This window comes from Triticum urartu, chromosome 2A (genome assembly GCF_056163025.1).
Source record: "Triticum urartu cultivar PI428250 chromosome 2A, HENAU_Tu73, whole genome shotgun sequence".
In the NCBI taxonomy this organism is placed as follows: domain Eukaryota; kingdom Viridiplantae; phylum Streptophyta; class Magnoliopsida; order Poales; family Poaceae; genus Triticum; species Triticum urartu.
Window position 1 is genome coordinate 564,385,582 of NC_141874.1, and position 26,657 is coordinate 564,412,238.

General features: G+C 46.5%; 1 long non-coding RNA gene and 2 pseudogenes across 3 annotated transcripts; all 3 read left to right on the forward strand.

Annotated features, from left to right (window-relative positions):
* Positions 1-214: 214 nt before the first annotated feature.
* On the forward strand, positions 215-3,984 carry LOC147985928 (uncharacterized). 3 transcript variants are annotated; one of them, XR_015616949.1, is made up of 6 exons: positions 215-771; positions 871-946; positions 1,022-1,144; positions 1,243-1,413; positions 2,267-3,053; positions 3,534-3,984. It is a non-coding gene; the product is annotated as an uncharacterized LOC147985928 (long non-coding RNA). The 3 variants fall into 3 exon arrangements; XR_015616950.1 differs by lacking the exon at positions 3,534-3,984 and having other exon boundaries at positions 215-571; positions 647-771; positions 2,267-3,521; XR_015616948.1 differs by lacking the exon at positions 3,534-3,984 and having other exon boundaries at positions 2,267-3,522.
* Positions 3,985-5,274: 1,290 nt separating this feature from the next.
* LOC147985929 (putative F-box protein At1g47730) lies at positions 5,275-7,301 on the forward strand (annotated as a pseudogene).
* Positions 7,302-22,748: 15,447 nt separating this feature from the next.
* Positions 22,749-24,099, forward strand: LOC147985930 (F-box protein At5g49610-like; annotated as a pseudogene).
* Positions 24,100-26,657: the final 2,558 nt, after the last annotated feature.

The window sequence follows — 26,657 nt, forward strand, 5'->3', positions numbered from 1 at the left end:
CATGGTCTCACTCACGGCTCCGGAATTTTACAACGGAACGAGTCCGAAACCCTCGCCGGTGACCTCGCCCTTCCGCCGACGAATTCGCCTCCGAAGAACACCGCCGCCGCAATCGTCAACAGGCTGTGGAATTTTACCAAGCCGAAACCCAACCACAGCGTATTCCGAACGATCCGCCTCCGAGGAAAGCCTGACTCTCTGATACCAATTGACATGACCAGATATGAAGCAAACACACAAATTCACTCGAACTAGCCCCGATTCGATTAAAGTTCAGAACAAGTAACAGGTACAGGTACAGATCGAGGATCGATCCCAATTTCTACAGAGTAATCTAGGGTTCTAGAGCTACGCTAGGGAGTACAACTTGTAGAATGGGGAAAGATGCCGATGGATGGCTTGGAGGAGAGGATAAGTAGCCGCGGTGGTGCCTCGCACGTGCTCTGCTTCTGTCTGTAGGTGTCCTAGCTGTTGACGGCAACGGCGTGACGAGGAACAGGAGACCGTTGGAGACGAGCACCGTTGATCGTCACTTAACGCCTTCAATCTTGGCCGTCCATCTCCCATATGAGTAACGCTTCGTCCTCGCTACATATTTCTTCAGTTAAGGTGTTCAGTTCGTCAGTTAACTGCGCTTGAGTTGCAGGGTCCTGACACGGGTGGAGGCGCTCGCCGCCGACCGCGCGCGGCTGGAGGCCGTCAACGCGCTGCAGCACGAGTCCTGGCCCCTGGGAGGCCCGCGACGTTCGCCTCCAGTGGTGCCTCCTCAAGGTGACCCCTCCGCTCCATCCACTCCCTCCTCTTTATCCTAGGGTTTCGATCGGCTCCTTTCTGATGCTACTGACTAGCGTGTGCTCGCGGAGATGTCAGGCGGATGAGAACTGGAGGATGTGGGAGGCGACGTGCATGGCCCTACGGCGCTCCGACGATGACCGGATGTTCCCCGGTAAGAGGAGCATTTCCTCAGCTGCTACTCTGCTTGCTACTAGCAGCGCATATCACCTAATCTTTACATAATCAGGTTGCTACGGACTGCTACCCTTGTCTGCTGCACTGAATATAGAACCCCTAATTCCCTAAAGAGTGAAAATGAGGATCTAAAGATTTTATACAAGTGTTGGAGCTGGAAAACGAGGAGCTTAAGGTACGTTACCGAAACATGAGTTGCATCCCAGCTTGTGCATCCTGTCAGTTTTCTTAACTCATATTCTGTGTGCCCATGCCTGCTTCTTATACTGTTAGATAAGAGCCAACGGCCGGGAGGAGGAGGAGGACGCACGGCAGCGTCAGAATCAGCGCGTCGGATCCGGCCGAGGCTTACGTCGACACGGACGCGGAGGCTCTAGCCGCAGCCGCCGCGCTCTATGCCCCGCCCCTGCTCGCCGAGCCCTGCCTCTCTGGATCTCCAGCCATGTACGCTGCCATTGACCTGCACTTTTCAGAAATCTTATGTTCAGAGTGTAGTGATCAGGTGTTAATTTGTTATTTAGTGTCAGTTTAGTGCAGCTGCTCCCCTGATTTGCTTCCTAGCTGGACCATTGATCTAGAAAAGATGACACACTAGAACGTACATGGAAACTTTCAGATAAGTTTGTATACGTACATGATTGAATCCTCTCCGTGCAAGAACTGACGATACACAACTTGTTGGAAAATCATTTGAGGGGATGAACTGCAGTCTTCCCTTACCACCCAGTAGTTCCCAATTTATATTTGGAATTTTATTTTTATTTGATAAGTATAACACCTAATTTACAATGAAGTGCATCCATCAAGCAAATTGTTTGACCATTAATACAGAGCACCTCCATGTCCATGTCGTCAACATGTTGCTCGCCGACCGTGTTGTTCTTGAGATCCGCCTTGAAGACGGGGGATCGGGCCTCCAGCACAAATCGTTCTTTAGCATGTCATCGCGATATGCTTCTATAGGAAGAGAGATCCTCCCCCATATTTATGCTTTTAACCCGCATGGATAGTTCTATAGAAAAAAAAAATGTTATTCTGTAGTCTTCGTAACTTAAGCAATGTATAAATGAATATCCACTATTCATATGTGACAAGAAGTGCATGAACTTGGCTAATGTTTAGGGGCATAAACATGATCATGTCAAAACTGCATAGAGGCACCATGTTATTATGTTCTTACAGATAAAACATTCAGGTTACTAATTTCTCTTTGCTGAGTGATTTTACTGTTCCTCATTAGTACGTGTTAGAGCTATGAATGCTGAACTCGCTAGATTCCTTTTTGCTATGTCCGCAGGGAGGTCGCTTCTGGCATGTTCCGCAAGTTCAAAACGAAGAAGATCTCTGTTTGCACAGCCCTTCAGGGGAACAAATGGATTTCTGCACTCCGTCAGGTCAACACCACTGAGTTAGTTCATGAATCCATCAAATTATGGTTGTTGATCAGAGAGGTGCAAATACCACAGGCCAAGATGTCGTCTCCTGGTGTTGGACAACAGATGGAATGTATATGACGCGCTCAACCTACAAGGCAATGTTCTGGGGCTCTTACTCGAGCACTTGCTCTTGAACTTTCTGGAAGGCTTTGGCTGAAAACAAAGTAAAAAAATTCTGTTGACACCTGTCGCTTGGGAGGATTCTGACCGCGGACAAGCTGATCCAGAGAGGATGGCAAGGAAGCGAGATTTGTTCGATGTGCAGTTCACAGGAGGAGTCAGTGGAGCATCTTCTTCTGAACTGCTATTTTGCTCGCCAAGTTTGGAGGAGGATCGCGGCTTGGTCTTGTTTCGATTCGAGACATTATGCCGTGAAGATGGCCTCCGGGAGGGAAACGGTGTACTCCTGGTGGCTGGAGCGAGCCTGCCAAATCCTTACGACCAACCAGCGAAAGTTTGATGGGACTGTTGCTTACACTTTTTGGCAGATTTGGAAAGATAGGAATGAGAGAGTTTTTGACAATGCTTATGCTGGTGTCGAGGACACTTTCTTTGGAATTTAGGAGTCCATCCTAACGAAAGAGTTGGCATTTACCAGAGTGATACTGTATGATGGAGGCTAAGGCCATCACATCGAATTGTAACCAGGTTTCAGCCTAAACTTGTGTTTTTCTTCTCCTCTAATAGAAACGGTAGCGCTCCTGCCAACATTTCAAAAAAGTATGTCCGCAGCGAAGTGCTGACTACTTGGAGGCTATATACATGAAATGTTGGGTATTTCGGGGTAGTTCTTAATGCATACCAAACTGCTCATACCAGTGTTAATATTTTATTTTCTATCGAGGCGACCTGAATGATTGTTCATTTATTGCTCTATAGTTCGGTGAATCTTTGAATTTACTTTCTGGATGTACAATAAATAGTCAAACTGAAATTCCGATTCAAACATGTTGGGTAAATGAATAAAAAATTGATCGACCTCTGTTCTCATGAGATGTTACGCTGAAATGGATTTGAAATCATTCATGTGACTGTACTTAGGTTAGGTATTTTCTAGACTTCTTATTTTGAATGAATATACTCCCTCCGTTCGGAATTAACTGTCACTCAAATAATCACCCATTACAGGTGAATCAATTCCAACTGCAGCTTGTAGCGTCGTGGTGGACAGGAACAACGTGGCGGAAACGGCTGCTACTTACCTGATACCCCCAGGGCCCGGCACCATGGTGGGTGGGAGGGAACAAGAAGGAACAGGGAGCCGCGCAAGGTCCATTGATACGGCGGCGGGGGCGGAGGACTCGCCGGTGCGGCCGACGGAAGCGCTATTCTTCCCGCCCATATCCTCCGTGAATAAGGAAGAGACGCGACGCAGGAGGCGGTTCGCAAAGCACATCAAGAACGGACTTGAGAATGGGGAACGATAAGGACGATTTTTTTGAGGGGCAAGAAGATTTTCTTTTGAGAAGTATGATAAGGAAGATGAGTTTGTGCGTCCCTTCTGTCTAGGTCAAGTTATTTGTTTGGGCCAAGTCCAAATAATTAAAAAATAAATAAACTCTTCCCAACAAAATAACTAACCATCTGTAACCCCTCAAAAAAAAAAACTAACCATCTATAAAAAAATCAACACGGTAATTTTTTTTAAATGTTAGAGTTTTACATGTGTTCACATTTTCTTGGTTTCAAAAAATATGTCCGCACTTTTTAAAAAGGTTATAAATTCCAAAAAAAGAATTACTAAAAATTTTCCATTTAGAAATGTACAACAAAAAAAAAACTTTTCAAAGAAAGCTCTTAAAAAATGTTCTTCTTCAAAGAAATGCACTGATTTTCATAAAAATAGTAACTATTCTTAAAAAAGTGTTCCAGTTTTTATGAAAATGCTAACTTTTAAATAAGGAAATTTCCGCATTTTTCAGAAAAGCAAAAAGAAAATGACAGACAATCTATTTCAAGAAAAAAAAATACTCTTCCATAAAAACAGATGAAGAACACTAAGGCGGCTTCTTCACGTCCGAACTTCATGCTACATAAAGAACTAATCAGTTTAACCTTATTATCGATGTATATTAAAATTAGATAAAAAAATGATGCCCGGTGCAACGCACGGGCATTTGTACTAGTAATAAACAAATATGAAAGTCCAAGGTACCACTTTAATTAAGATATTAATGTGGTATCTTTGAAGGGAGTTTCTCTACCGAAAGACAACCTCACTCCTCCCAACTGGCAATAAAAGAAGAAGTGTAGTTTTTGTACTCACGATGAAACAATCAAACATCTCTTCTTACAATGCAAGTTTTCACGCTCTACATGATCAGTCATTCAAATAGTGTTCATTTTATATCCGTTCACTACTATTATCAATATATATGGTCACTGGCTTCACGAAATACCAAATATTTGTAGCATCCAATAAGGTGGGACCGGTTGCTTATTATGGTTGATTTGGCTATGTAGAAACGATATGTTTTTAATGGCAAAATCTCTTGTCCTGTGTGGGTTATATACCGTTGTACACAATGGCTTTGTCGTACGTGCTCTATGCTACACCGGACGTAGTACCATTCAATATTCAAGAGGTGTTGTGCATGCGGTTAGAGCGGTGCCCAGGAGGTTTTTACCCAAGATCAGAATCTCCGAATCGGTCCACCAGCTCAATTGACATAGGCATAGTGTCTGTACGATATAACTTTACTGTTGTCAACATGCTACTTGTTACTCGAGTCAGATTGTGAGTCTGGTTATGTGCATCATAGTTATGCATAGGCCGAGTATCACTTTGATGTGTTAACAAAAGCGTCCTTTGTCAGAACAAATGGAGAAGCAACATCAATCGATTATACCACATGGAATTGGCAATTTGCCATCTTTAACAAAACATCAGTATTATTTGTAAATTAGGATAGCGTCCATTGTGGCAGACAGCAGGCCTTTACGATGTTATATCTTGTTGCTGGAAGCTCATTGATAGCCCGTGGAAGACGATCTCAGAGGGTCTCTCTCCCGCGCCAAGTACGGCAACAGCTTCCTCTCGTCGGGGTAGGGGTACTCCCTTGCCGCCCCGTTCTCTCGCTCGTCGTCGCGTGCCCTGCCCGGAGAGCTCATATATATATTTATATTCTTCACCAGGAAACATGCCTGACGTACATATGCCCATAGTGCCTGAGATCATATAGTACGTGCTAGAAATTGAGGTACATGGCGATGAGTGGGGCTTATACTTGCTGGGGCGTTGGCCATTGGTGAGTGACGGACGAGTAGAAGAGGGAGTGGATGTGCGTGGTGGTTCTCCGGCGCCGACCGATTGCTCCTCCGGCCGCCGCAGTTTGAGCAGAAGATGGAAGAGAAACCGTTCGTAAATTTCCTTACGGAACTTTATCCAATCGGTCGTCAGAACTCAGAACAAGATTGGGTACGGCCCAAAAGCTTAAGCAGTTGAATGCAAAGGAGGCCCAAATAAAGACCTAACCGAAGCCTCCAATCTCTCTCAGTTACTACCTACGATCGAGGGCGGCGGCAGTCGCTTCTGCTCTGGCTAGGCATCACGATGGCCAGGACAACGGGCCCCGCCCGCGCGCGGCGGCGGCGGCGGCAGATTCTTCTCGTGTCGCTCCTCCTACCAGAAAACCCTACGTCTGCCGTCGGCGTGAAGCAGGGGGCAGCCATCGACGACGGCGTAGCGTTCGAGCATGAGGCCACTGGGGAGCCTGTATCGAGACGGACGCGTAGCCGCCGCCGCCGCGCCGCCTCCATCGGCCGCCTCCCGGAGGAGATCATGTCGTTCGAGATCTTCGTCCGCCTTCCGGCCAAGGACATCCTCCGCTGCCGCGCGGTCTGCCGCTCCTGGCACCGCCTCGCCTCGGTGCCTGATTTCATCCTCGCCCACCATCGGCGCCAGCCGTCTCTCCCCCTCGTTCAGCTCCATGGCGACATATTTAGGGCAAGTACAAAGGCTGGCCACCCAATCTTGGGGCATGGCCCCGGTCGGGCTGTCCTTGGATTGAAAGATTACCATGGCTTTGAGCTGAAGGCCTCCTGTGATGGCCTCCTCCTGATTAGCCACTTTGGCGGCCGCTTTAGGATTTGCAACCCGGTCACCCGTCAGTGCGCTCCACTCCCACGCCTCACCACCGAAGAGCGTCGCAGCAACATCAAGATTGCGGCGTTGTACCTGTACCCTCCTACGGGTGAGTACCGCGTCATGTACAGGACAGGGAGTTACCACGCCAAAGCAGCTTACTGCTACATCCTAACGGTTGGGCGTGGAGGTTCGCCGAGGTGTATTGGAGTTCCTTCGGATACCCTTGCCATACAGAAAGCTAAGATTACCGAGAATGGAGTGACCCCTATTAATATGAGCCCACCCGTCGTGTTTGGCGGTTGCCTTCATTGGGAACCTGGCTGGCTTGACTATGACGCCAACAATATAGTCGTGTTTGACACGGTGGCCGAGACATTCAGGTCCATGTGTTGCCCGCTTAGTGCGACGAGCTGCTGCACTCATTTGTGCGAGATGGAAGGTTTGATTGACTTTAGTTGCCTGGACGACGAGAGGACAGTCGCCAGAATCTCTAGGTGCTGGAGGACTACGAGAAGGAGGCATGGTCTTTCAAGTATCATGTCAAATTCCCCATGGAGAGCTTGTGTCGCAATATGTATGCGCAACATCTTGTTCTGTCCCACAAGGGAGACGTGCTGGTCTACAGTCCGTACACACGCTACATGTTTCGTTGTGACAGCAACGGCGAGTTGCTAGAGAAGTTCTCATGGGAACCCGAGTTACAACGTAGTTTGGACATAATTGAACACAGGTTAAAAGAAAGCCTTGTCGAGCAGGAGTTCTTCACAAAGCAAGGCGCTCATCAATCATTTCTTTTCCAAACGCTCTAAATTAAGATACCTCAACTATTTTGTCTATTTCCTGTCTTTTAGTAAATTTTATATACTTTAGTGATTAGGTAGAGCTATTTATATCTTCTTAGACAAGACATGTTTTATACAATCTGGATTTTTATGGACCTTGAACTCAACATTTACTGGTTGCGTTGTGTTGGTATTTTTCACTAATAATTCTTTCCTCAGTTTGTATGCTTACCCGTACATATTTGGTTACATCCTGATGTCCCCAAGATTAGATACTTAAAATATGTTTAAACCATCAAGATGAAAACAATTAATCTGATGTCTCAACACTTATGATATGGCCAAATTAATTGCTCAAATTTGATCCATCTACTTTCTCGAAGTTGTGAATCAGCTGGGGTGTAGGTACGCCCAACTAACTTTGAAACATAAGATGTCACATTTCATAAATGTGGAGAAAAAATAATTAAAGCTGCATGCTTCACATGATAAGAAGAAAATATGTTCCTTAGAGGATGCTTGGATCCAAAGGACTTATTTTAGTCTGACTAAAAATAGTCTCTTTAAGAGGCTAAAGTTCCAAGCACCCCAGACTAAAGAGGGGCTAAAACTAGTCTTGAGACTAAAATTTTTTAGTCAGGGGTACCCCTACTAAAATGTGAATTAGTCCTCTCTCTCCCCATTTAACTTCTCTCCTTTAACACAGGCGAGTTCTGGATTGGAGGGTTTGAAGGATAATAAATACTCATTAACTTGATTTTAGTCTCTTTAGTATTTGGATCCAAGCATGCACCCTCTTAGGAATTTTGGATGCAAGAGGATTGACTTACTTGTTTCAAGCGGAAGTGGGGATTGAACTCGTAGATACCTAGCAGCTAAAAGAGATCCAAAGCACCGTATATGGCTCAAATAGTTCTTATAAGAATGATCTATGAACTACAACGTTTCGTTAAGAAAGATTAGTTACACCAGATATATTATTCTTTCTCACTTCCTATAGAAACCAAAGGGATAAGTGGGAGTCGAAAGCGACAAAGATAAAGTACCAGCAGGTGCAGACATAGGTGGAAGACTTTCTTTCTTCTTGTACATATTGAGCTTTGTTTCGTTAAGATCTCAGAACAGCTCCGAATGGAAAACATAGTGGTGTAGGTGGTCACCGGGAGGAAATACTTGATTTTAAAAGCGTCTATGTTCAGCATCAAACCTCAGTTCAGCATCAAGCGCGTCTATTTTTTCCTATATCTACACATGTGTCACCAGCGCACAAATAGGCTTCATATGTTCTTCTCAAAACACGGTTGCTCCTTCATGGCAGAGAACAACTTAACCACCATCTCACTATGTTTTGTCAAAGGCTCTCCACCATCTCGCAATCATTTAGTGCAAACACAACATCTATACTGATAACTCTGGCAGAATTTTGAGTGGATTAGTTCCAATAGTGTTGTACTCTGACTCCGGGTCGTAGGCTGTGCCTTTACTGCCTCCCAAGTTTTAGCTATTTTATTGGTGTATGTAATGCATTCTGGGCTCATAGGCTGCTTAATATATTTACGTTTCTTACAAGTGAGAGTGCACCCTCACATATTTCCTACCGCTTTCTCTGTGCATATGTCCATTTAATCTTACCCTAGCCTCATGGCTGATAGTTTAATTTTAAGCTTCAAAGCAGTTTCATATTTGTTAATATAAGTTACGTACTGATGTTGGTTGTCTCTTCTGTTTTTAGGCGATGACATGCGAACACCTATGTTGATAAGGTGTAATAGGCTACACCATAAAGATTAAATGTTGCGCACCGCAAGTGACAAAATTTAACGTCTTGTTCTGATTCGTGCTCCTCCAGCTCATTGGCTTTTAGTTTAGTATACAACCCATGTGTACCTTTCCTTGGTTTGTCTTATTCGTTACAAGATCAAAATCTTTGTTACTTAACTGAGAAAGCAAGTGTTTACTGCATTTTTGGACGAGGTACTGGGTAACCGGCCGCTGTCAAAGCTTTGTCCCTCTTCCTTTGTTTGCGGCAGCGGGCAGTGCGTGTCGTTGTGTTGACCTTGCGGGCAATCACACCGACAGGTCCTCCGACTCCAGGCTCGGCGGGACTATGAACATCTCTGTCAACACCTCCTCCTGCTCCATCGTGGCAATGGATGACGAAATGAGCGGGAACTGGGGTGGGTGGTCGCGATCTGAGAGGAGACAGCGGAGAAAGGGCGGGCTTTCACGTCGAAACATTGGAGTTGTCCAAATGCGCAGGCTCTACCTTGATTTGGGCTAGGTCTGGGGTGTCGGGGCCCTATGTGGCTGCTGTCCAGACGTCCGCAAATCTCTCCAAATTTGCTTCCGGTTTGCCGAGTTCTGAAGTGCGGACCGGTTCACAAATGTTTCGTGCATGATGTTAAATAAGACAAAATGTCCAGACCGTGTTGTCTAGACGTTTAACGGCATTTTGATACACGACATTGAAGTTGGCCTTACGTGCGTGCTAGAAATTGAGGTACGACGAATCTGCTGGGACCTGTGGTTGGCGAGATCGATCTAGGCAATAGTGTTGGATGAGGAAGAAGAGCGAGTGGATGTGTGTGGAGCAACTGCTTGTCCTGCCACCGCGGTTTGAGGGAATTGAAGCAGTCAGAAGGGAAGATGGAACAGAAGGCCCAAAACTCATCTCGGAACGTACATCTGCACAATACCTACCCTCTCGCTTAGGCTTTACCAACTCCAGCGGCGGCGACGCCGGTGTTGAGTCTTTGTCCCCTGCCCCTTTATGGATAGCGGATGATGTTCGCTCGGGCTCCCCTGCCTTGGCGTTACGAGGTTACGTTGTCATTGGCTTTTTGCGAGGGCGTCTAGGGTTTTGTTTTCGGTCCACATCACCATGGTTGGAGGTGCGAGCTCAGCCTCTGTAGCAGGAAATAAATACTTTGCAGTGACGACTCACTAGTAGAAAAAGGGGCTATGGTCCAGGCCGCCTCAGCCCATTAGTCCCAGTTCAGTCTAGAACCGGGACCAATGTGGGCATTGGTCCCGGTTCGTGAACCCAGGGGGCCGGCCGGGCCACGTGGGCCATTGGTCCCGGTTCGTCTGGACCTTTTGGTCCCGGTTGGTGGGACGAACCGGGACCAATGGGCCTCGCTCCTGGCCCACCACCATTGGTCCCGGTTGGTGGCTTGAACCGGGACCAACCCGGTTCATGTCACCAACCGGGACCAATGAGGTGCCTATATATACCCCCTCGCGCAAGAGCAGAGCACAGTGCTCTGTTTTTTCTGGCCGAGGGGGAGAGGGCTTTGTGGTACTCTACCTCACCTCCTATGCACATGAGGTGTTCGATGGAATGCCCGAGCCACACTACTTAAGCTTTCTCCTCTCGAAGCTCGACCTCCAAGCTCCATTTTCCTCGAGATTTGTCTAGATTTAGCGGTCCGTCACGCCCCGTCCCCGTCTTCACCGCCGTCGATCACCCGCGCCGATCTCATCACCGACACCACCGTGGTGAGCCTCTTATTCTTATCTTCTTTCTGAAAGGAAAAATATTCTTACTTGTATGTTTAGATAGATACTTGTATCATTTTCTTACATTTATTATTGCATCTTATATAGTGCGATGGTTTTGGTATCCGCCCCCGTCGGCCCTCGTCCTGTCTATGATTCGGATTTGGTATGTATATTATCTTTATAACTATTGGTTCATTTATTGTTTATGAAAATTATGCCGACCAACGTGACATAGATTTTATTTATCTAGGATGTATGTGAATCGGAAATGCCAATCGACCCTATTGTCGAGAGGTTAAATTTAGTTGAAGAAGAAAACAATTTGTTGAAGGAAAAAATAAAAAAAAAATTGAGGAGGAGAAGATGATATTGGAGTTGCATGTTGCGGATGTCGTCGATGATCACAAGATCAAGATGGATGCAATGCGCTTGAAGATTAGAAAGATTAGAAAATATGCCATTCATACCGAGGCTTGGTATCATTATGCTGTTGGATCAATTGTTACCTTGGTTGCGATTATGATCGCATTTGTTTTCGCATTGAAATGCTTTACATAGTTTCAATGTATGGTTTAATTAATTAGATGCTCTGGAGAGCTATATGTTATTAGATGAGAACTATATATGCACTTTGGTTTTAATGTGATGATGAACTTCTATTAATTTGGACACTTAATTATATATAATGCACGCAGATGAACCGGCAATGGATGTACGGTGACAGACATACCCGCGAGTACATTAAGGGCGTGCATGAGTTTCTCGATGCGGCTGAGACAAACAAGCAGAATGGTTTTATGTGTTGTCCATGCACTGAATGTGGGAATACGAGGTCTCACTCTAACCGGAAAATCCTTCACTCCCACCTGCTTTACAAGGGTTTCATGCCACACTATAATGTTTGGACGAGGCACGGAGAAATAGGGGTTATGATGGAAGACGGCGAAGAAAAAGAGTACGATGACAACTATGTGCCCCCTGAATACGGTGATGCTGCAACGGGGGGAGCTGGTGAAGATCAAGAGGAACCAGACGATGTGCCCAATGATGCTGCCACGGGTGAAGCTGCTGAAGATCAAGAGGAACCAGACGATGTGACCGATGATGATGATCTCCGCCGGGTCATTGTCGATGCAAGGACGCAATGCATTAGTCAAAAGGAGAAGCTGAAGTTCGATCGCATGTTAGAGGATCACAAAAAAGGGTTATACCCCAATTGCGAAGATGGCAACACAAAGCTCGGTACCGTACTGGAATTGCTGCAGTGGAAGGCAGAGAATGCTGTGGCTGACAAAGGATTTGAGAAGCTACTGAAAATATTGAAGAAGAAGCTTCCAAAGGATAACGAATTGCCTGACAGTACATACGCAGCAAAGAAGGTCGTATGCCCTCTAGGATTGGAGGTGGAGAAGATACATGCATGCCCTAATGACTGCATCCTCTACCGCGGTGCATACAAGGATCTGAACGCATGCCCGGTATGCGGTGCGTTGCGTTGTGGAGAAGATACATGCATGCCCTAATGACTGCATCCTCACCGGCGCCCTTGCCTCCCCCGCCGTCGCCATCGCCAGACGCCCCCGCTGTGAGCCGCCGCGCCGGTCCGGCTCAAATTAAGCATGTTTTTTATTAGATTAATTTCTTATTAGATTTATTACATTAATGTTTTTGTTCACAACATGTTTTTGTTCATATATGTATTTTTTTGTTCATATGTGTATTAATGTTGTTGTTGCATATATGTAATTTTTTTCAATGTATATATGTATGTGGTAGCTATATATGCATGATGAGGAGGGTGGGGCTCGATATACCCCCTCCCCAATAATTTCAACATGAGCGGAGAGGTCGATATAGCCCCTCCCCGACAACATGAGAGAGGGACGTGGGGTCGAGAGAACTAAATAAGATGATGATGTTTATGATGTTTTTTTCCTGTTGATGATATGATGATGTTTTTTTCCTGTTGATGATATGATGATGTTTTTTTCTGTTGATGATATGATGATGTTTTTTTTCTGTTGATGATATATATGATGATGTTTTTTTTTCATATATGCATTTTTTCATATATATGATGATGTTAGTGGAGAGGAAAAAGTAAAATAAGGAAAAGGAAAATAAGTAGAGAAAGAAGGAGAAGAAGAAGGAGAAGACGAGGAGAGGAAGAAAAGGAAGAGGAGAAGAAGAAAGGAATAGAGGAGAAGAAGAGAAAATTAGAATACATATTCTATTTTCTCTTTTCTCCTCTATTCCTTTCTTCTTCTCTTCTTTTTTTTCTTTGACACATGGGGGGGGGGTCGAGAACGTCGGACATTCATGAGAGAGGCGAGGAAGAAGGGGAAGAAGAGGGAGAAGAAGAGGAGAGGAAGAAGAGGAAGTCTTCTCCTCTATTCTTTCTTTTCTTCTTTTTTCTTCTTCTTCTTCCTCTTTATTTTATCGGGAACGAGGGTCGTCGAGGGTCGCCGAGCGGTAGAGGAGAAACCCTAAATAGAAAGTATCGTCGGTGTGAGATACATGTACCGTCGGTGTCGGACACTACATCCACATCCCACAAGTGGCGCGGGCTTCGACGCCCACGTCACTTGTGGGATGTGGATGTAGTGTCCGACACCGACGGCCACATGTATCTCACACCCACGATACTTGCTATTTAGGGTTTCCTCTACCGAAAAGAAGAGGAGAAATAAATAAGAAGAAGAAAAAAGAAGAAAAAGAAGAGGAGAAGAAGAAAGGAATAGTGAAGAAGAAGAGAGAGGTTTCCTAGTGTCAAAGTATTGAAGAAATCCATGCCTTCATCATTAGCCGGAAGTAACCAGGGCATGTTGGTACGAAGTTCTGCAAAGTTGTTCTGGAATGGAGTCCCGGATAGAATAATCCGCCTTTTGGTAAGAATTCAGCAAAGGCCTTCCAAATAGCGATATTCGGAAGGCTCTTTCTGAACTTTGTACCAAAAAGCGAATTATCCTATCTGGGACTCCGTTCCAGAACAACTTTAAAGAGCTTCGTACCATCATGCACATGTTACTTTCGCCTAATGATGAAGACATGGTTTTGTTGAATCCTTTGACACTAGGCAACCTCCCGACCCCTCGGTGATCCTCTCGAACATGAGAGGAAGAAGAGGGTCGTCTAGGGGTCTAGGGTTCCAGGGTCGTCGAGGGTTCGAGGGGTCGAGGATCGCCGAGGGGTCGAGAGAGGTTTCCTAGTGTCAAAGTATTGAAGAAATCCATGCCTTCATCATTAGCCGGAAGTAACCAGGGCATGTTGGTACGAAGTTCTGCAAAATTGTTCTGGAATGGAGTCCCGGATAGAATAATCCGCCTTTTGGTATGAATTCAGCAAAGGCCTTCCAAATAGCGATATTCAGAAGGCTCTTTCTGAACTTTGTACCAAAAAGCGAATTATCCTATCTGGGACTCCGTTCCAGAACAACTTTGAAGAGCTTCGTACCATCATGCACATGTTACTTTCGCCTAATGATGAAGACATGGTTTTGTTGAATCCTTTGACACTAGGCAACCCCCCGACCCCTCGGCGATCCTCTCGAACATGAGAGGAAGAAGAGGATAAAAAAAGAAGAGGAAGAAAAAAAAGAGGAGAAGAAAGAATAGAGGAGTTCTTCTCCTCTATTCTTTCTTCTCCTCTTTTTTTTCTTCTTCTTCCTCTTTTTTTATCGGGAACGAGGGTCGTCGAGGGACATAGATGTAGTGTCGTCGTTGTCGATATATACCCCCTCCCGATAGCTTACTATGATTAGGTAGCTAGTTCTACGTTTGGCACTAATATATCCATCTGTCATGTTTGAATAATAATTGCCATGTTGTAAATATTTATAGAAACTATGGACACCGCCCTAGACGAAGCAACAAAAGAAGCGTTGTTGAGGGAGATAATCGCAGAAGGAAGTGATGCCGTCTCATAATTTCTCAACGAAACCGATGGTCTGGAAGGAGAGGGTGAACAAGCTGGCTACGGTGACCTAATGCCGGTGCAAGAAGAAGAACATGAGGACGGCTCCGGTGATCCAATGCCGGTGCAAGAAGGAGACCGTGATGACGGCTCCGGTGACCGAACCGAGTCCGGCCAGGTATATATATTAGTTAAGCCTATGCTGACTAGCTGATTGATGCATTCATTATTTTGGTATGTACACATATTAATTAAGTCTTTGTTCTTTTTTCTAGCCCTCCGGATCGAGCACAACTTCGGTAAAGAGACGAGGCCCGAAGAAAAAGTTGAGCTCGGATGAAAAGCTTGAGATCATAGCAATCGCGCCCGACGGCCAACCTATTGAACCCCTCCGAACAAAGAGCGCATTTGTTGCTCAGTGCGGGGTTCTGGTTAGGGGCAAGATCCCGATAAGCATCCAGCAATGGTTTAAGCCGGCTACAGAAGACCCTGAGGTGTCTTATGTCAATGATATGCAGAAAAATGATCTTTGGACTGAGCTGAAGTCAAATTTCACCCTACCGCCAGAGGATAATCCAGAGAACCCAATTAAAGAGAAATTAATCAAGTCTTTTGCTCTGAAGAGGATGGCAGAACTATTCAGGAAGTGGAAGAAAGAGCTGAATAATAAGTTTGTCGAAAATAATGAGACAGCAGAATTCAAGGGCAGATATGAGAAGATCAGAGATCACTGACCCGCATTTGTGGCCCACAAGACATCGGAAAAGAGTAAGAAGATGTCGGCGACAAACAAGCAAAATGCTGCGAAGAAGAAGCTTCACCATCGCACGGGGTCAGGTGGCTACCTCGTAGCCCGGCCTAAGTGGTCCAAGATTGAGAATGATCTGGTTCTTAAAGGGATCGAATCAGAGACAAATAACTGGCCAGACCGTTGCCGAACTTGGTTCTTCGGGGCTGGCGGAACCTTGGACCCTGAAACAGGGAAGTGCATTTGGACGAACGAACAAATGGACATACCAATCAGTAAGCTTAAGCAGTATATCGAAGCAGCGCAGGAAGGGACGTTCTTTCCAGACAGAGAGAACGACGAGCTCACAATGGCCCTCGGGAATCCTGAGCACCCTGGACGCACACGAGGCACGCCAGGCTCCGTTCCGTGGAAGGTTGGGTTTCCAGACGCAGGCGGTTACAAATCCCATGAGAGGAGGAAAAAAGTGCAGCAGACCCAAATGCAGGCGCTGCAAGCAAGGGTAGACGCAATAGAGGAACGAGAAGCAAATCGCAGCAAACGTACTGCCAAAGCCTCCCCCGAAGCTACCCCGCCATCTCAGCGCAGAAGCAGCGTGGCTTCCACCGAGTTGCTTCAGCCGGAGCATGCCTTGACGGCTCCTGCCAGCTATCCCGTGGATGCTATCACGGAGTCTCAAAATTGCCACCTTATGACGCAATGGATGAATTTGAAGGCCAAGGCAGCTGTTGGCTCTGTTTATCCTACTGAACCCGGCGCAACTTTTCACTGCCAGCCTATTCCAGAAGGATATGCTAGGGTGATGGTGGATGAGATAACGGAGGGATTTGAGGACCTCCAGCTTGACCACCCTACCGGTGAATGGGAGACTCGGCTGGGGTCTGCTTTGAAGACTCCATGCCTATGGCAGAAGGATCTCATCAACCTTCCGAACTGGACGCCTTCGCCTCCTTCTCCTCCTCCGGCGAGTCAGGGCACTCCGCCTCCTCCACCGCCTCCTCCTCCGGCGAGTGACGATCAGGGCCCTCGGCTGGCTCCTTCTCCGGCGCGTGGCGGCACTCCGCCTCCTTCTCCGCCTGCGCCGACGCGCCCGAGCAGCCAGCCTCCTCCTTCTCCGCCTCGTCAGCAAGGGCGGAAGAGACCTGCCGCCGCTCTAGCTGCTCCGGCGCGTCGTAGTCCTTCTCCTCCGCCTCTTAAGCAAGTAAAGAAGACAACCGCTCCGTCTGCTCGGTTGGCGTCTAGCAGTACAACCAGAGGCGGTCGGACATACAGATTCGGTCCTTCTTTGAAGACTCCAGAGAAGTTACCATACGAGAGGACCCAGGAGGAGAACGCCGAGATCGCGCGAGAATAAGTGAGGAAATTCTTTGAAGGGGTGAAAGAAAAGAAACATCCACCTCCGGAGGAGAAGGTAGATCGGGTGAAAGTGAAGCGCACTCTGGCTGCCCTGACAAAACCACCAAAGTCTGATCCGCCGAAAGGAAACTATGACCGCATTATTGCAAAGGAATTTGCCGAAGTGGAGCGGTCGGAAAGTACTGTCAGTGATCAAAGGCTGAAAGAATGACGAGCTGGGAAACAAATTGCCCAGCTCGGCGAACAAGCGAAGCAATCGTGCCCCCCGCTTAAGGTGCCTAGCCACAACATCGCTAATGATCCGAGGATGGTGCCCGGTTATAGCAATCTTGCAGATTACCTGCTCGACGATGTACATTATGAACCCATGGATGTGCAGATACAAAGATACGAGTACGGAAAGCCTCTCGTCAAAGATGAAAGATCTCTATCAACGATGATGCGAAGATTGCATGATTGGTACTTGAAAATCTGCAGAGACTCTGGGGGGAGGAGTACTTTGTATTTGAAAGTTAAAAAGGAGCATGACCTCATTAGAATTGATCTGTTGCCTGTTCCATTTGAGGAGTTCTATCAGTTTTTCAATCGATTGGCCCTCGATAAAGCAACTGTCACCTGCTACTGTCTGTAAGTAGTACTACTTCTGTCATTAATTTTCTCTATATAGCTTAGCTCTTTCATTGCATGTATTTATAATCATCCTCACTATATTATGCAGATTGAAGATCGTCGAATTGAAGAAAAGACAAGTCGGTGATATTGGGTTCATTAACACATATCTCATAGATGCAACTCAGGTTAAATTTCATGCCGCAGAAACCGAGGCCAGCATGCTACAATCGTTGATAATAAATCAAAACAAAGATATAATACTCTTTCCTTACAACTTCAAGTGAGTGTTACTGTCTTGTGCGTATTCGGTTTCCCTTATATATTAGTCAAGGTTATAGTAATGTAATTGATGAGTTATGCATGCGTGTGCAGTTTCCACTATATTCTCCTACATATTAAGCTTGAGCAGGGACTAGTAATCGTCTTAGACTCAAGACGAAAAGATCCCAAGGACTATGCAGACATGACTCAAATACTCGAGAAGTAAGTTAAATCGATCATTATCCACCATATCAACAACTTTGTTCATTTCCTGATATATCAAGTAATTGTTTTCTTTGTCCGGCAGGGTTTGGATAAAATTCACCAGAAAAGCTCCAGGACTGCCGAAGGAGCTGCAATTTAGACACCCGAAAGTAAGTACTAGCTATAGTAGCATTTTAAGCGCATCTACTAGTCATTCAAGCGCTAATTTCATCAATACCATTTAGCATTCTTGCTTATCAGTTTGATTAACCTCTATTTCTTGTAAAGTGGTTGTGGCAGGAATAAGGGAATGATTTCTGTGGATACTATGTTTGCGAGTCCATCCGCCACACGACCTGTGAGCGGTGCTACACTGACGAACAATATGAAGTACGTAAATAACAACATTCACAATTTTATTTTATTACCATCATTTGTGTTGAGTTTCATTCATTCATATATATATGTATTGACCCCCTTCTTTAAATTAGATGTTTCGGAAGCGGGATGAACTCGTAGCACCAGCTCGCATGCGAGGAATTCAAGAGGAATTGGCGGCATTCTTTCTTGACCACGTGATCCCTGAAGACGGAGAATTCTATGTTGACCCTGAGTCCGTATGATTATATTTGTAAGAGATAATTACTGTATATATGTAGCCGGTAGTGTCAGATAGATACACGAGAACTTGTTGTTCGACCAATCTCTCAGAGAAGGAGAGGTGGTCGATATCACTTCTCTCTGTATGCATATATGTTCATCACGATCTTCTGTTTCCTTCGTTTGCTTACTAGCTAGCCAGCGTGTCTAGTCCTCTCTATATGTATGTATAGTACGTAGCGTCGACCAAGCACGGACATAAGAGAGGACACTTCTCTCTATTAATTATAGCTAGCTAACACAATATATGAAACACCTAAATTAACCCCCCAAAACCCCCAACCCCCCCCCCCCCTTTCAAAAAAAACCCCAGCCACAGAAATGCTGACGCATGGATGCCTATTGGTCCCGGTTGGTGCCACCAACCGGGACCAAAGGGTCTCCTGACTGGGCTCTGCGCACTACCCACGTGGAGGGCCTTTAGTCCCGGTTCTGGATTGAACCGGGACTAAAGGGGGGAGGTATTAGTACCGACACTTTAGTCCCGGTTCAGGAACCGGGACTAAAGGCCCTTACAAACCGGGACTATAGGCCCTTTTTCTACCAGTGACTCGTCGGCGGGACGCACGAAAAGAGGATCTGGATGGTGGTGAGGATGCATGCAAGGCACAGCTGCCACATCCCTATTGTCTGGCTGAGAAAGTCCTATATCCTGGTGATGGAGATCCTGGTGGAACGAGTATTGAGCTGCCGCTGTTTCCACCTGTGCTACTGGTGTACATCTCACCAAGGAAAAACAACAAGAAGCCGGCGTTCATCAACTTGGGCAGCTGTACCTTGCATGCAGCAACTGCGGAGAAGGGTGTACAGGAGACGACCATCGGAGAGAACCCAAGTGTTGGCAAGGAATTAGACTTACCAACACATTCCTTTCAAACTCTACATCCCCCGTTGGCGTTGAGCATGGCTGCATGGGGTAGCCACCGACGGTGGCGGCGCATTCGAGCATGAGGCCATGAAGGAGCCTGTATCAAGGTGTCCCCGCTGGCACCCTCAGCCGCCTCCCGGATGAGATCGTGGTGTGGGCGATTCTTGTCTGCCTTCCGGCAAGCGATATCCTCCACTGTCGTGTGGTCTGCCGCTTCTGGCGTCGCCTCGCCTCTGCCCCCGATTTCCTCCTTGCCCACCACCGGCACCAGCGACATCTCCCTCGCGTCATGCTCTACAATGCAGCCGCCCTAGCTGGTACAAGTATAGAGGTCGACCTCCCGATCTTGGAGCACAGCCGCTGCCGGCCCATCGTAGGGATCGAAGACTATGACCCCTATGATGGCTTTGGGACGCACGCCTCATGTGACGGACTCCTCCTGCTCAGCCGGTGCGACGACATTTCAGCTTCTGCAACCCGACCACACGTTAGTGCACTGCTCCACTCCGAGGCCTCGCCCTTGACAGCCGTTACAACATGTACCTGCACAAACCGTCCGGAAATTACCGCGTGATGTACAAGAAAGGAAGACACCACGCGGAATCAGCTGCCTACTACATCCTTACAGTGGGGTGGAAAGGCATGCCGAGGTGCATCGGACTTCCTTTGGATAAGGCTACTCATAGTGGGGAGTAACTTACACTAGTAACATGTATGTTATGTCTATGTTACTACCTCCATAGTGGGTATTGTCATAGATGTGGTAACATAGAGAGCTTTATTTATTACTTTGTAGACTCATTTTACATTGCTATATGATGGTAACATATTATGTTACTCCATTTGTATCTCTCCTTATTAATTACTTGCCACGTCATATTTTTTGCCTATGTGGCATGCATGTTACTACCTATATTACTCCCGCTATGAGCCTAACCCTGTCATCAAGGAAACTATGATTGCTAAGAATGGAGTGACCCATATTAATGCGGGTCCACGCACCGTGTTTAGAAGTTGCCTTCATTGGGAACCTGGCTGGCTTGACTTCAATGTGGACATCATAGTCATTTTTGACACGGTGATCGAGTCATTTAGGTCCATGTGTTTCCCTCCTAGTGCTACCAGTTGATGTACTCCCTCTGTTTTTATTTACTCTGCATATTAGAGTTGACTGAAGTCAAATTTCGTAAAGTTTGACCAAGTTTATAGAAAAAAATATAAACATTTACCGTAACAAATCTATACGATATGAAAATACATTCAATAATAAATCTAATAGTATTGATTTATTATTGTATATGTTAATATTTTTGTTTATAAACTTGGTCAAAGTTTATAAAGTTTGACTTTGACCAAAGCTAATATGCGGACTAAATAAAAACGGAGGGAGTACTTATTTGTGCGAGATGGAAGGTTTTATTAGCTTTAGTTGCTTGAACGATGAGAGGACAGTCGCCAAAATCAGGGTGCTGGAGGACTACGAAAGGGATGTATATATTCATTCAAGTACCATGTTGAATTCCCTATGGAGAGCTTGTGTCGCCATACAGATACACGCTATCTCATTTTATCCTACAAGGGAGACGTGCTGGTCTACAGTATGTGTAGCTTACATGTTTCACTGTGTTAGTACCAGCAAGTTGCTAGAGGAAGTCCAATGGGAATCGAGTCACATGGTTTGAACATTATTGAACCCAGGTTAAAGGAAAACCTCGTCGAGCACAGTTTCTTCCCAAGGCCAGGTGCTACACAACTAAGGTTTTTTCAAAGGCTCTAATGGCTACTCCAACAGGCTGACGCAAACGGATGTGGATTTTGTTAGTTTTTTGTCCGCTTGTATCAGCCGAGAGGACGAGTGTGTCCAGTTTTAGCAATGGGAGCGTTAGTGCGCCCAACGCGGCTGTCGGCTGACGCATTAGTCCGCTTGGTCATAAAAAAACTAAATAGGCATATAAAGCATTTAAATTTAAAACACACATATTAACAAAACATAATTAAATATATTAAAACACTAGACAAAGTCCACTTCAAACATAATTAAACACGAATAAAACTAAAAAAACACAACCGCCCCGTCGTAGCCCGCAGCCCTAGGCGTCGTCTGCGGAGTTGGAGCTGCTGAGGTTGAAGAACGCCGGCAGCGCAGCCCAAGAGAAGGCATCTTTGTAGGCCACTAGCGCTGTCTCCTCTGGCATCATCTGATGCGGCGGCACTGCCTGACGCCACAAGTGCGCCTCGTCCTCCTGCTACCGCTACTCCTCCTCCTTGCGCCCCGAACGCAGCCGACGCTCGTCCTCGTCGCACTCCCGCTGCATTTGGCGCTCGGTGTTGGCCCGTTCCTCCACCAGCCAGTGCGCCTTCCAGATGTCGAGGTGCTAAGCCTCCTCCTCGGATGTCGTGTCCATCCAGACGACTAGTGTGCTGACCCACTCTCCCACGATGCCGGTTCACTGTTACATCTCGAGGACGCCATCATGTGCGGGCGATTGTCGGTGCGGGTGCTGGCGGCGCGTAGACGATGTATAGCAACAAAAGGCAGCACACCCCTTGATGGACCATCGTCTGGTGGTTGTGCATACTGTTTGTCGTGTGCACAGTAATTCTCCGTTCCCTTCAAAGCCTCTCTCTCTCCTTCGCGACAGCCTATGTCAATTCAACCAGCGGAAACAGTTTCCTAGTTGGTAAAGTTGTGTTCTCACATCCATTTACTATTCACCTAAACACCCTTTATCGAATTTTTTTACTATTCACCTAGCCTACTAATCCAAACTGTGGTGCAGGACCCGGCATATATCCCAACGAGATATGGGTACTGACTGGACGATGGATAGCCGTGTGTCTAGACACCCGGGTGTTGAAAAGCCGTTCTCATTTCATCATAGCTAGTAGCATTCCCCATATCAATACCCTTACGACAGGGAATATGTGTTGTAGTCATCAGTATCTTTAACTTTTTTTATATAGTGGAAGCCATCAGTATCTATGTGAGATTGAAAGACATTAGCACCTTGGGCTGTAGTCCTAGGAGGAGTAATAGTCGTGGGAGTCCAGGTGTTTGGGAAGTAGGTCAAGTGCGGTGTCGGCAACTCCCCCAAATATACATGCAAAATTTACTTGCTGCGGTTGGCGGTCGATTCGGCGAGTCTCTCTTTTATTATTTTTGAGAGGCGAGGTGGAAGATTCGGTGCGGCCCAAAGGCTTCTGGATTCGCCATATCAGCATTGCATGCAAAGAAGGCCCAAACTACGCAAAGGGATTCACCAACCTTAATATCATCGGCGTCTCACCTGCACAAAACCTAACAGAAGCCTCCAATCGGCCGCAGTCGCTCCTGCTCTGGCTAGGCATCACGATGGCCAGGACAAGGGGCCCCGCCCGCCGGCTGTTCCCGCGGCGGATACTTGTCGTGTCTCTCCCGATATGAGATCCCATATCCACCGCCGGGGCCGAGCTAGGGCAAGCCACCGACGACATGGTTGCGTTCGAGCGTGAGGCCACCGGGGAACCTGTATCGAAGCGGACACGCCGCTGCCGCCGCCCTCGACCGCCTCCCGGAGGAGATCGTGGCGTGTGAGATCCTTGTCCGCCTTCCGGCCAGGGACATCCTTCGCTGCCGTGCGGTTTGCCGCTACTGGCTCCGCCTCGCCTCTGCCCCTGATTTCCTCCTCGCCCATCACCGGCGCCAGCCGTCGCTCCCCCTGGTCGCGCTCTACCGCGCACTCTGTACAAGTAGAGCGGATGTCCTCCCAATATGCGGCCGTGGCCGGCCCATCGTCGAGTTCGATGACTACAACAACAACCGCAGTGGCTTCAAGCTGCACGCCTCCTGTGACGGCCTCCTCCTGCTCAGCCGATCTGACGAGAGCTTCAGCATCTGCAACCCAGCCACGCGTCAGTGCGCTCCCCTCCGAAACCTCACCACCGTTGGCCACATCAACATTGTGATAGCCGCGTTGTACCTCCACCACACATCAGGCGAGTACTGTGTCCTCTACTGGAAAAAGAGACACTGGAAAGGGAATCAACAAGTGAAAGAAGCTTCCTGCTACATCCTTAGGGTGCGGCGGAGAGGCTCGCCGAGGTGCATCCAAGTTCCTTCAGAGATCCCTGCCATGAAGAAATCTATGATAGCTGCGAACGTGATGACCACTATTAATGTGGCCCCACCTGTCATGTTCCGCAACTGCCTGCACTGGGAACCTAGCTGGCTTTGCTATGATGTCGGGGACATAGTCGTTTTCAACACGCTGGCTGAGTCATTCAGATCCATGTGCTGCCCGCCCGGTGCTACTAGTTCCTGCACTCGCTTGTGCGACATGGAAGGCTTGATCGGCTTCAGTTGCTTCGATGATGGGAGGACAATCATCAGAACCTGGGTGCTTGAGGACTATGAGAGGGAGGTATGGGCATTCAAGTACCATGTTAAGCTCCCTGTGGAGAGCTTGTGCCACTTGACAGATACACGACATTTCATTTTCTCCGACAAGCGAGATGTGCTCGTCTACAGTACGTACGCACGTTACATGTTCCATTGTGACAGTACTGGCAAGTTGCTAGACGAATTCCAATGGAATCCTGAGTCACAGGGTTTGAGCATTATTGGGTATAGGTTCAAAGAAAGCCTTGTCGACCATGAGTTCTTTGCGAGGCGAGAAGCAGCTCGTGATGGACAACCAAGTTTTCTTCGAAAGGCTCTAAATTAAGGTACCTCAACATAACAGTGATTTTGGTTTATTTATGTATTTCTCATCTTATTGCGTTTTTTAGTGTAGTGATTAAATGGAGCTATTTCTTTCTTAGTCAAGATGTTAGCTCTTTCTATATTGGTCATTGAGCAGTTCAAATGCTTTGATTGCTTATCAGATAAGAGGTAAAAATATTCTTCATTCATTTGTTTTGTTAATTCAAAATTGCATTCAAACCCATTGTTTCTCATAACTTGAGTATTCCATATAATTTGGATTTCATGGATCTTTAACTCCATTTTACTATCACAGTAAAACACTTCAAATATGTATACTACCTGAAGATGAAAACAATCACTTTGATGTCTGCACTTGTTAGGTGGTCATATCCATCTAATTTGGGAAAGATGTGAATCGACTGGGGTGTAGATATCTAACTTTGCAACATAAGATGTCATGTGTCATATATGAAGAAAAGGATTAAGACAGCATGCTTCACATGGTAAAACAAAAATCAGTGCTTTGAATATTTTAGATCTTGTTAGTTGATCTGTCTATGCGCTTTATGAAGTGTGAAGGTGAAGTCTGCTATGTTCAAGAAACACCAGCTGCCAATTAACTCTTGATGATCTTTTTTTCTTTTCTTATGGCAACACATAGGTCATCGGGGCATGAATAGACTTCACCCGTTCTTTCTTGAAACAGGGTTGACCCTTTGTCGTAGAGAACAATTTAACCACCATCTCGTTACGTTGTGTGACAGTCTTAAGAATGAGGTTACAATCTGGGTGTAGAGATTTACTAGTTTGCTAGAATTTTTGGTGGACTAGTTAGTGGTGTACTCTGACTCTAGACTGTTGCTACTGTGCTTTTGATACCTCTTGAGTTTCAGTTATATTCATGTGTTTAAATGTTTTTTCAGGTTGTCTGATCATGCACGAAATATTATATTTCTATTTCTTACAATTTGTACCACACGCTCTGAAATTTCCTTCAATTTGCCCTCTGCATATTTCCATTAAACCTTTCCTATCATATCACAAATACAAAGCCTGAATGGATTCAATTTAATTTTAAGCTTTAGATAACTTCAGTATAAATATAAGTTACTGATGTTGGCTGTTGTTGTATTTTAGGGGTTGCAAGACACAAATGTTGATAAGTACTACTAGCCTATAACACGAAGATTTATTTTCAGGCGCTGGCGGTGACATAATTTGAACTAGTTGTGCCACAGTATTGTCCAGTCACAACATAGACACAATATAATGTTTCACTCTCCTTTTACTCTATGCATTTATTTGTTTGTAGTATAAGTATACTGCTCATGGTTATTGAAGTTTTCTTGGGTGATATGCACCGGTTATATGGTCTAAAAAGATATTCTCTAACCGAGGAAACAAATATTAAGTTCATTGTTGCACGTAAACTTGTGCATTGAAATAAGGGATGTGCTAGCCTTTGAAGGCGAAGTCTTGGCCTCCCGGCATGCCATGGTGTTGGCTGCTGAACTGCGTTGGAGAAAGATCATCACTGAATCAGATTGTAAAGCCCTGGAGGACGACTGGCATCAAAGGAATGACTGGGCCGTTGGTAGGCATATTATTCGAGAGATGTGCACCTATCCCCCAAACTTTCAGGGGTTTGAGCTATGATTTGTTGGGAGACAGGAAAATGATGGAGCCCACAAATGTGTAAAAGCATGCACTATTTGTAGTTATTAATAGCGTGTCCTTCGATGTAATCCCTGACTTTCTAAATGTTGTGGTGCAATCAGAAGATATGTACAATGGCTGAATGAATAAATGCCATTGATAGTGGTACTACTAAAAAACCATACGTGATAGAAATTAACGTGGGGTTCTTTGACTTCACCATGCATGTCGCCGATAGCACCTCTGGCTGCCGGTACACTATGGGCGTGTTTGGTTACTTGGGTCAAGACAAGATGCATCATATCTGCTATGCTGGCTGAGTCTGGCCTGGCTGATCTAGTGCAACGAGGGGCTGAGACGTGTGTTTGGTTGCCTGTAAGCCGTGGGACAGGTTGACCTGAGATGGTGTTTGGTAGGTTGTATGAGAAATCCATGAGCAGCCGTGCCTACCATGCCAGGCTCCGGCAAGGAAGCAGCAGCAGCCGTGTCTCACCGTCGTGCAGCCGTATTGGTGAAGAGGGAGGATGGAAGGTTTCCATGAAAGGCACTAGGCAGTGTGGCGGTGTTCAGGTGGTGGCTGGCCGTGAGGCCATTGACGAGGCCGAGCATTGTGGTGGTGCTCTCACGTATGGAAGCTCGTCGACCTCCCGTGCCCGACGGCCGCGCGTGTCGACGCCTTTCCTTATAGCAGGATGACGCTCCCCTCCCGTGGGCCTCGACGCCTCCCCAGCCCGGCGGCCAAGCCCCTCGTTGCCTCCTCCTCTGTGTCCGTGCTGTCTCAAAGCTTCCCCTATTGGACAGCTGTGCACCACGAGGGAGTTTCGACCAGCTGTGAACGAGGGAGCTCGCACCGACGGTGCAAGAGGGAGCTCGTCCGGCGGCGGCGCCGGCGGTGGGCTGGTGTGCTCGATCCGATCTGAA